General features: G+C 43.5%; 1 protein-coding gene across 13 annotated transcripts in view; it reads right to left on the reverse strand.

Moving 5' to 3' along the window:
* AGTPBP1 (ATP/GTP binding carboxypeptidase 1) overlaps positions 1-9571 on the reverse strand; it is a 64082-nt gene extending 54511 nt beyond the window's left edge. For 4 of the 13 annotated variants that reach the window (XM_080371097.1, XM_080371087.1, XM_080371091.1 and 1 more), the window contains exons 1-2: positions 9035-9566; positions 1042-8231 (exon numbers count right to left, since the gene is read on the reverse strand). The gene's annotated coding sequence lies outside the window, so the exon portion shown is untranslated. The other 9 variants (XR_013924730.1, XM_080371089.1, XM_080371092.1 and 6 more) reach the window with 8 other exon arrangements.
* Between the last annotated feature and the right edge of the window lie 1031 nt (positions 9572-10602).

The following is a 10602-nucleotide window of genomic DNA, read 5'->3' on the forward strand; positions in this document are numbered from 1 at the left end:
TACTACATTCTTGACTTCAAGTAGCCAAGTGCCGTTTTGCTTGCAGCGTTGACCTACTGTCAGACAGATGATGAACAGTCTGCCAGTGCCAATAGTGTCTACATGATATAGCATACTGAGCTGCTGTATAAGTGATGCCAGCCACAGAGCTGAACTGTCTTGGACTGCAAGGTCTTAATCTGTTTTGCTCTAAATTCACCACAAAGTATTTCAGTAAGCACTAATCTGCAAATGCTCCAGATCAAGGGGGAAAGACAAACAGATAAGAAATAGCACAAGATCTTCCGCAAAAAGCAGTACAAAGGAGCAGGGAGAAAAAGAGAAGAGCATACATCAGCAATACAGAGAGCTGTGGTGGAACATTTACACATACCAAAGTAACAAAATCCTCTGTAACATTTCACTAGGTGATGCAAAAAAGCCACTTCCAAACGACTTAAAAAAATTTTAATACAATGCTTATTTTGAATAAAGGATTGATAGAAAGGTAAAGGCAGAAGATGCATGAGTATCAATTTAAACACACTCTGCCAGAGGTAGCATATCAGAAGGTAAATTAGAATCAGTTCTTCTGCATTTAAAAGGACAACAATAACTAAAAACAAAACAAAAAAAAACTGAAGTTGGAGGGGAACAGGGACTGCTGACTAGTTAAACACTAAATTTTTTAGAACACTAAATCTGTATCTGATACAGAGTCAAAACTGGCTCCTGATTCTTCCAGAAAGCAGCACCTCGTTCCCATTTTAGACGTTTATTTACTTTTGTGATCCTAAATCTACTGCTTTGGGGAAAGAGAAACCTAAAGTGTAATCTGTTTCAAACAATAAGCAAATAAATAAAAATCCCCTCCACTAAAATCAAGCCAATGCCCATCCCCGTCCCCCTGTTTGTCTTCTCTCTTAAAGGAATCCTTTTTCATTTTCACACAAATATCAGGCACTTCATACCACAGTAGAAAGCCACTTAATCATCAGATTTACTCTTCATGATCTACCTAATAACAGAAAGAGAGAAGTAAAAAAAGTAAATGCTACTAACCAAATACTTTGCATGCACTGTCACACTGCTCTTCTTCCATCTTCCTTAAGATTCTGGTACTTTAACTGATGCATGTATTTCAGGGGAAAGTGAGTATACCCCTTATTTATTGCAAGCCATCCAGGTGGAATTTCTACATGCTCTAAACAGCCAAATTTAAATAAAATTGAAGAAATCAAATTAAATTCAGTACAGTAATGCATGGCTCAACTGCACCAGAACCTGCGGTTAAGCGTATTCACTGTAAATTGTTTTCCCTTTTATCTCCCATAAATCACTAGTGGACAGTAAAGGCAGCAGCCAAAACCAAACTTCGGTCCTTACTTTAGCTTACAATCATAGTAAGAAAAAAAATGTATGGCCACCATTAAAATATGTCAGTGCTGAGAGCTTTCATTGTCATTTTGATAACATCACATCTGAAAGAAATTCTCATACATTAAACACACAGTAACCTCACATCTGAGACTGAAAAATTTTACTTTAACCAACAGCAACTCTGCTTTCATGGTTACTTTTTTTCCTTTCTCTTTGTTGCTGAAACTGAAACTTTTTTTAATATACATTTAAAATACATATCTATATTTGTGAATTACATCAGACTGTCTTGCCATCAAGCTCATTTTCCTGCAATGAAGAATCTGACCCTAAAAGTTTTTTTACAAAAACTGCCATGGAAGACAAATCTACCAGTATTCTGTAAGCTAATGGCAAGCAAAGGGAGCAGTACCCATCCATCAGGGCAAAATGACGCTACCAAAAAAAAAGACATGCTCAGAAGCAACATGTACATATGGCCAGATAAAGCCTACCTCTTGACACCATGGAGGTTGAAAAGAAACATTGCTTTCATGCTACAATCCTGCTATCAGAACCCTCAGGGAAAACGATGATGATCTGTATGCCAATGAAGTCAGAACACATTCTGAGTTTACATAAACAGAATTCACATGCTTCAATTGACCAAAATACTTTAACATGGAACGTACCTGTCTTGGAAGGGTAAGTGTAACTAAAAAATTTGAAGTATCTTAGTATTTTCTTTTCTTAAACCCCTTCCCCCCACCAAAAAAAAAAAAAAAAAAAAAAACAAAACCACCCCAAACAAACAAACAAACCAACCCCAACACAAAACCACACAGAAAATGAACAAACAACCTACCACCCAGAAAACAAACTCCTTAAAAAAGCCAGACCTCTGAAACTTACCCTAGTTAATACTAGGACTTTCTTACAAAGTATTTTGCAACTACATTCCAAAGAAGACAGTTCTTTTCATTAAATGAAACTAGAAAAGTCAAAACCAATATGGATATACACAGTTTATTGATACTATTGAATCTGTTCTACTTGCAGTATATCCTGTTTTCTGTGGTTTTCTTTTCCAGAAAGTTATTTTCTTAACTAATACACATTCTGTAGAAAGGCAGGCATGTTTTTTGAGTCTGTTCACCTTTATTGTGCGTATCTATCATAATAAGTCTGCAAAACCTGTAAGACAGTTTATCTATATATATTTCTATGTCCTGCTTTTTATCCAAAGCTAGGCGCATCCCAAAGCATTTTCAAAGCCACAGCAGGAGCTCTTGATATGAAAATTTTAAAAAAAGTAACCATGAACAAATGCACAGCAAATAAGTCACTTCTTTACTGCATACTTATTTATCAGATAGTGGAAGCAAGTAGCTGAATAAAATCATTAAATAAATAAATAAATGCTACAGTCAAAAAACCCTCCAGAACTAGTATGTGAAAAAGGAAGGAACAGAAAGGTTCAGAGGACAGAATTGTGTCAAAAAACAATGAAATAAAAAATTAAATAGAGAAGCCATAGGTATGAACTGAGAAAACATGCAATGATTTAAAATTTCATAAATGCTAGGCAGAAAAAAAGCTAAATCAAACCCCTCTGCTTGATCAGGTGATTGCATTCTGGAGTATGCTGCCAAAAGACACTTCTGCCTCTCACAGAAATAAGTACATGTTGGTCTCCCAGTCCCAGTGCAGATTAAACTGGAAGTAAACTGGCCTTTGATAGTGTATCATCTCACATACCCCAAAGTCTCAGAAACTGTGCATAGGTTGAAATACTCTTCTTCAAGACACTGGAAAAGTCTCTTTAAACACAACTGTTAAAAGACTACTGCATTCTTTGTGCTCTAGGCAATCTTAATTCCAAAATACTGCTCATGGTTTACTTTTCTGAACTGTTGTGATTAACCCCAGCCAACAACTATGTACCACGCAGCTGCTCACACACTGACCCCTCCCCGACCCGTGCAGCAGGATGGGGAGAAGAATCAGGAAAAAGATAAAACCCAAGAGTATAGATCCAAACAATACAATTGAAATGAAATAAAATATAATAATAATAAGCAATTGCAATGGAGAGAGAAGGGGAGAGGAATAAAATTGAAAGAGAAAGGAAAAAAAAAAACCCAAGTGATGCACAATACAGTTGCTCATCACCTGCTGACCTGAAGCCCATCAAGTCCCCCAGCAGCAATTGGCAGGTCCTGTCCAACTCCTGCCTAGTTTATATACTGGGCATGATGCCCTATGGTACAGAGTTATCTCTCTGGCCAGTTTGGGTCAGCTGACCCAGTTGTATCCCCTCCCAATTTCTTGTGCCCCTCCAGTCTTCTCGTTGGCAAAGCCTAAGAAACAGAAAAGTCATTGACTTTGTATAAACATTCCTTAGCAACAACTAAAAACATCAGTGTGTTATTAACATTATTCTCTTCTAAAGCCAAATAGCATTGTACCAGCTACTGAGAAGAAAAAAATAACTATCCCAGTCAAAACCAGGACATAAACATAGAGTTAAATTGTTTGCAGGAACAGACTATTTACCTAAGTAAGTTTACACTTGTAGGAATAGACCCTGTGTTGCTGCTCATCCTAAATTTTGAACATGTGACAAAAAGGCAAACTACAAGAATGTTGCTAGAGCTGGCCAACACCATAATAACCAGCATCCTAAATATGGGAAGTCCCCACATATAGCCCTACACAATATGGAAAACTGCAGTATGTTACTTGAGATTATACAAGAAAAGAAGGACAGTGCTCTTCCTTTGGCAGCAGCAAGCACTGGCCACTACTGTTAATACAGCGGTGCTGCCTCCACCATCTCACCCTCTTGTACCACAGGAAGGACTGGCCCTTTGAAAAGGGTTTTAAAGTCATACCTTAAATGACCCCTCTGGCCACCTGTTCATTCACACATGGTGCTTTGTTCCCAGTTCAGTACCCTGGGTGACAACTTTCACAAGGTTGTCTCGGGGTTTTTTTAAATACTGCTTTTTTGACAGAACACTCTGCTATTTTAAAGCCGTACAAACTAGCAAAGTTACTGGATGTGAACAATTTCCTTACTAAAAACATGAGGCCTAATGCTAGATTACAACTCTCACAGACTATGAGATGCTACAGTTATTTGTACAAACCACTTTGTATCCTTTTTTTGGAGCTGTCAGCTCAACCCACAGTACAATACATAAAAGTTTTGGTTATCTATATTCCAACTTAAAACTCTAGTGATTGAAAACCTGCAGAAACCCTTCAAGCTTCACAACTAAGTTTCAGGTTGGCAAATCCTACACTGTATTCAACCACAATCTAGTAAACAAAACCTATATACATAAAGAGTTGTAACTAATGTGGCAGGGAAAATTTGTTTTCTGAAGTTGCCTATCCCTAGACTAGTTCCTGAACCTTCTTCTACAAGCACTGGGAAACAAAAACATAGACTTTCCACCCCATCCTCAATCTTACTTTGTGAAAGTCTCATAGGAATTAAAGTCTTAGTCAATAGTCCAGAGACAAAAAATGTTCAGGGCCAGCTGTTTCCTAAATTAAATTAAACTGTGAATTAGGACAGAATGGCTTTGAGTACACACTGAACAGTTATCTCTTCCTAATATTTTTATATGCAGCAGTACAAAAAGCTTTTACTGTCATCAAAAACAGTAAGATTTCATGTGGAAATGGCAGAAAATAACCCTTCATTTAACAAGTAAAGCTAACCAACTCCTCTAAGTAGCAAGTTTTTGGTGGAAAAGAGTCTGTGGATAACTGGCTAGCTGAAAAAGTTCACATAGACATAGTCCAGCTGGCTGGACAAAAATGCACATCGCTCTCAGCTTATCTGAAGTAAAGCAAAAGTTACAAAATAACAGGAAGACTGCGGTGGGAAAAGAATGTTGCAGGTGGGAACACATAACTACAGAAGAGAAACTAGGGGCGGACTTGATATTTAGGCAACTAACCAATAATGAGCTTAACTTTTGTAATATGTATAGGCAAATTATAACAAGGCATAAAAGGTGACTGTAAGGTACAATAAACGAAGTCTGCTGATCACTCATATTGAGTGACTGCGTCTTCCCTCCATCGCAACAAGAGTCTAGTTTCCAAATTAAAAAAAAAAAAAAAAAAGAGAAAAAAAAAAAGGCTGACAACCCTTACTAGTCAAAGAAAAAAATACTTCTGAAAATCAGCTACTGCCTTTTCCTTGTACTTTGCTATCAATATTCATATAGGAAACAAAAAATAACAGCTGATTAGTTTACCCATTGCTGCATTATAGCAAAGTGCTGACTTTTTGATGTGACTAAATAAACTCCAGTATATAATCAGACATTCAAAATTACATACATAAAGCTTCACGGAAGACTGAAGCAGCAAAGCCCTGTACAGCAGCTTGGCAACTATGTCATGCAGTCAATTACCACCAGTCCACTTAACTGTAAAAACACAGTCTGATACACGTAGCCAAAAGAAGCTGTAAATATCTAATAGCAATTCCCTTTAAAAGAAAGAAAAAGAAGCATTTATCAGGAAAAGAGCAAAATAAGAAAACAGTACTTCATTTCTTGCCTGGAAGAAGCCCCTGGCAAGTTACTAGCATGGCAAGCATAAGGTTGCTCCTCAAGACATGACAAAATCGTCACACCCAGCTCCCAGAGTATCACATTCAAATCTTGCATGATTTAAGTTGACAGAAATACTGCAAAAACTACTTCTTGCCCAGCTAACATAACCCTTTCATCAAGCAGAACATGATTGGCACAGGGAGGGAGAAGGGGAGCAATAAAAACAGCCACGAGGGAAAGGACAATCATAGCAGAAACTAAGCATTTCCCTACACCAAAAACCGAAAAAGAACTGGAAACCCAGTAACTCTCCTCAGCTCTTGGAAATGCTTCATTGATACACTGCTGAATGTTAGAGGCGCTTTCCAGCACCTAACCCAGTGACTGATCCTTTGGTTTACACTGTTTTGATGGCTAAGGTCAATCTTTAAAGAAATCAACCCAAGCATCTAAATTTGCTAATTCACCAGATGAGTTAAAGCAATCCCTCAAGCCTGGTTTTAATCCAGAAGAAAAAAAGAAAAGAAAAAAAAAAGAAAAGAAAAAAAGAAAAAAATACCTGTGGCTCCATGTTCCACATTTATCTAGTCAAATATACTTCTGGCCCTTCAACCTCATTAGTATGCAGGAACACAGTGTTCTCACATCCACAAAACTCTCAGGAACCAGTCTCACTTTCACAACCTTGTTTTGTACCATTTAGCCTATGACTTATACTTGAAGCAATTAGAACAGTATTACCTACCTCCAGTACACAAAATCCTAGACATCCTGCTTCTCACAAATTGTAAGTTTTTTTAAAGATATAGTGAAAATTAATGCATGCCTTCTAATGCATTACAGTTTTAGGATGACAGTTTCAGGACTGTAACTTCTGCAGCTGTTGCGTAAGAAAGGAAGGATGTTTGGGTGCTCACACACACACACACTTCCAGTATTTTTATGTCTAACTGTTAGGGAACTATATTTCCAAATGTAAACCATGCTGACCTGTCCATGTATCCAGGACACACACTGAACAGCTCATAATCTCCTTGACTCTTAACACAGGATATTGGAGAGTTAAGCTGTAGATAGTGGCAGGGCTTGAAAACATACCCAGAGATACAGTGTCATTACAAATCCCTCCTAAGCACTCATACAACCAGCTGCCTTGTTTAGCACTCTCACACACATTCCAAGAAATCTGACTTCCCCTCTAAGTTGTTTAAGGAGTTTAAACACTTCAATTACTGCAGTTAGACTCCAGGGCTAGAGTGACTTGAGCATCCGCTTCTTTGGACATTAACAATCCATAGCACAGGAACAATCTCCTAAGAGCAAGCAGCTTGCAGATACTAGAACTCAAGAAGTTTCAAGTAACATGTTAGGCGCCAAAAACAGGTGGTTCCCAAATAAGTCCAGCAGAGTATCACCATGAATCTTAAAGACTGCAAAGTCTCTAATCTTAAGATACATTGCTGACAAGTTGTTGAGTGACAAGCTGAAATGTCTTCCCCAGACTAAAACCTAAACATGAGGTGAAATAGCAACCTCTTCCTGTAAGCCAAGAGGACTTCAGGGAGCCTTCTCCCAGGTCTTTCCTCTCTAACTGTAGCTTCACACGCATAATTTCAGGGAAGTCACTCCCAGCAACAGTAAGCTAACTAATATAAAACCGCTGATTGTGTGTACCACCTACTATCAAGACACCTGAACATTTTTCAAGCTCAATAGCTTCCATTTGGAAGACAATCTCTGAATTTCTTGAATATGAAAACTTAAGTGGGAACACTGCCATCTCCAAAACCTGCTGAAAGCTAAGCCTGAGATGATGTATCACTTCACACAAACATAGATCAGATATCACTCGACACACTAGGATTACTCCTTGGTTTGGGATCGTGTCCTCCCTTTTTGAAAAAAAACAAACCAAGAAACCTAGTTTTGTGATGCTTTCAAAAAATGTACTTCCTTTAATTTATGCTGGCGTAAAAAAAAATGACAGTAGTGAACTGAGACATCAGAAACTAATAATAAAAACTTGTTCTGCTGGAACAGGGGCACGTGATAAAATTATCTTGATGTTAAAGAGGAAGGTCTTCAGAAAAGGAGATTATCTTGCCACTGCCCAGCCCAAAACATAAAAAAAGATATTCCAACACAACCTTGCACTTGCACTCACAATGCACATTATGTGGTGTAATTTCCAGAAAAACTCGTAGGTCCAAGTATGATTTCACTGACGGATTAACCAGAAGGTGGGGCTATCCCATCATCAGCATCCTGTCACCCATCATTATACACAGCAGTGAAAAGCACACTGAAAGCTACCTGCAAAACAGAGAAGCCTTTTCATGAAATACAGCCTATTAAGGTAGCTCAGAACCGTATTTCTCTAAAAGAAAATCATTACTAGGAATACATCTGCTGGAGAGCTAAATCCCTCATGATGGAAAAATAAATACACAAAAATCAACATTCCTACGACAAGGCTATACAGAAGTTTCATGGTGTTTTCAGCACCGTACAGGTACATAGGAAAATTTCATCTCTGCCGATGACAGAACACAGAAAGCCTATAGCTGCCAGCATATGTAACAGAAGTTCATGCAGGTCTGGATGCCTAAACCCCTGCCACAGCTCAGGGTCTGAAGAGTCGACGCCGAAGGGAAGCAGCACCCCGCCCCGCGATGCCCTGCCTCTTCCTCACACCGCCCGCCCGGCACCTGACCCCGCACCGTCCGCAACACTCGCCACGCTCAACTTCCACAACTGCAAGAGGAGGGAGGAAAAGAAAATAAAACCCCAGACTGTTAATAAACTCCTACCCAAGGAGCGTTGAGTTAAACAGCCGCCCAGCGGGCTCCGCCGCACAGCACGGCCGGCAAGCGGCACCCCAGCCGCCGCCTTCCCCCGCAGCACCGGCGCCAGGCCACCCCGGGGCGGGCCGCGGCGCCACGGGACGGCGGGACGAGGGTCCCCGCCGCCTTCCCGCTCCGCGGGCGTCAGAGCTTTGCCGTAGGGCGGCCGCGCGCAGCCGGGAAACGCGTCTGAAGGGGCCGCGCGCCGCACGCGCCCCGCGGCCACCGGCGGGCTCAGCGCCGCCGAGCCCCGAAACCGGGCACGGCGCCTACCGTAGGGTCCGCAACCGCATCCGCAGGTGAGGTGGGCGCACGCAGGGCGTGGCTGCCGGAGAGCGGCTCCCGGGAGAGCTGCCGTGCAAGAGCGCGCCCACCGCTTCCCGGCGGCGACGGGCCCACGGCCCGGCACGGGGGAGCCGGCAAGGGGGAGCCCCGCCCCGGCCCCGGCCCCTCCCCGCGGGCGCCTCGCCTCGCCCCGCCCGGCCCTCGCCCCGCTGCGGCGCGGCCCGCGCTGCCAAGGGCGATGCGCGCCCCGCAGGCCCCGCGACGGACGGGCGCTGCGGCCGGAGGGTGCCCCTCACCCCACGATGCTCAGGCGGGGGCACCGTGCCGCGCCGGGGCGGCAGCTCCGCGCTGCGCCCCCGCCGCCTTCGTGCGAGCGGCGGCAGGAACCTGCCCGCACCGCAACGCGTCACCGGCCCCCCGCCCCGGCCTCGCGCAGGCGCCCCGCGCCGCCGCCGCCGCCGGGGGGAGCGCGGGGCCCGGCCTGTGCGGCTCGGCCCCAGCCGCTGCCGCCCGGAGCGGGGGGAGCGGGCCCGGCGGCGGCGAAGGGAAGCCGGGCAGGGCTTTACCTGGACGCGGGCCGCCTTCTCCCAGGCCGCCCCGGGGGCGGCGCCGCCGCCGGGCCTCGCCGGTGGCCGGGGCCGGGCGGCGGCGGAGAGCGCGCGAGCCGGAGGGCCGCGGCGTCAGCGCGGCCGGTCGCCTGCGCCTGCCCCGGCGATGGCGGCCCCGCTGCGCACCGGCCGCTTGCCGCTGCGCGTCCCTTGGTGTCGCCGAGCGCTCCCCCGCGCAGCGGGGCTCTGGCACCCGGGTTTCGTGGCAGGTAAGCGCTCGCAGCTGCGCACCGGCCAGGCCCCTGCTACCGAGGGCGCTGAAGCGAGGAAGGAAACTTGGGAATAGTAAAAGCTGAAGGCGCCATTCTCTTCCACCTCCCCCCCAAATCTTTGCAAAAGGGGAAAAATACTTCCTCCACGTAAAAAACATTAACTTTTACGGCAAATTAACCTCTCTGGGCTCCGTATTGAGCCACTTCGGTATCCCTGTTGACTTAAGTAAGTGGGCACTTCCATCTCCCTCCCGGACACTTCTTGATCTGTAGCAACCAAGAAGTAACATTTCCTTTTTTTCATGAAGTTCCTCAGATTAAAATAGGAAACTGCCAATAATTTCGAGGTCAAATCTTGATGCTGATGGTTTACAAAACTGACAAAGGAGAAGCAGTGCATTAGTGAAGGCTGGTAAATTGAAATCCAGTTCAAATCTCATTTCTACCAATAATAGCTAATGATAAAAGCACGATCCCTATAGAAACACACAAGGTTCATTTCCCAATAACATTGTGTAACCTTGGAGTTACCCATCTTAAATTTTACTCTGTAAAAAGCATATTTCAGATCCTTTAAATTGTACTTGCCTTACATCTTGCCTTTTAAAATACATGCATCTGGCTACAGCATTTGCAGCTACTGTCTTACACACCAGAATTTATTCCACCCACAAAGACAGAAACAGATACACAAGACTCTTCTGATGTCTAGGAAGTAGCGGTGTGTTTCAGGTGA

This window comes from Falco punctatus, assembly GCF_963210335.1.
Source record: "Falco punctatus genome assembly, chromosome: Z".
NCBI classification, from domain to species: domain Eukaryota; kingdom Metazoa; phylum Chordata; class Aves; order Falconiformes; family Falconidae; genus Falco; species Falco punctatus.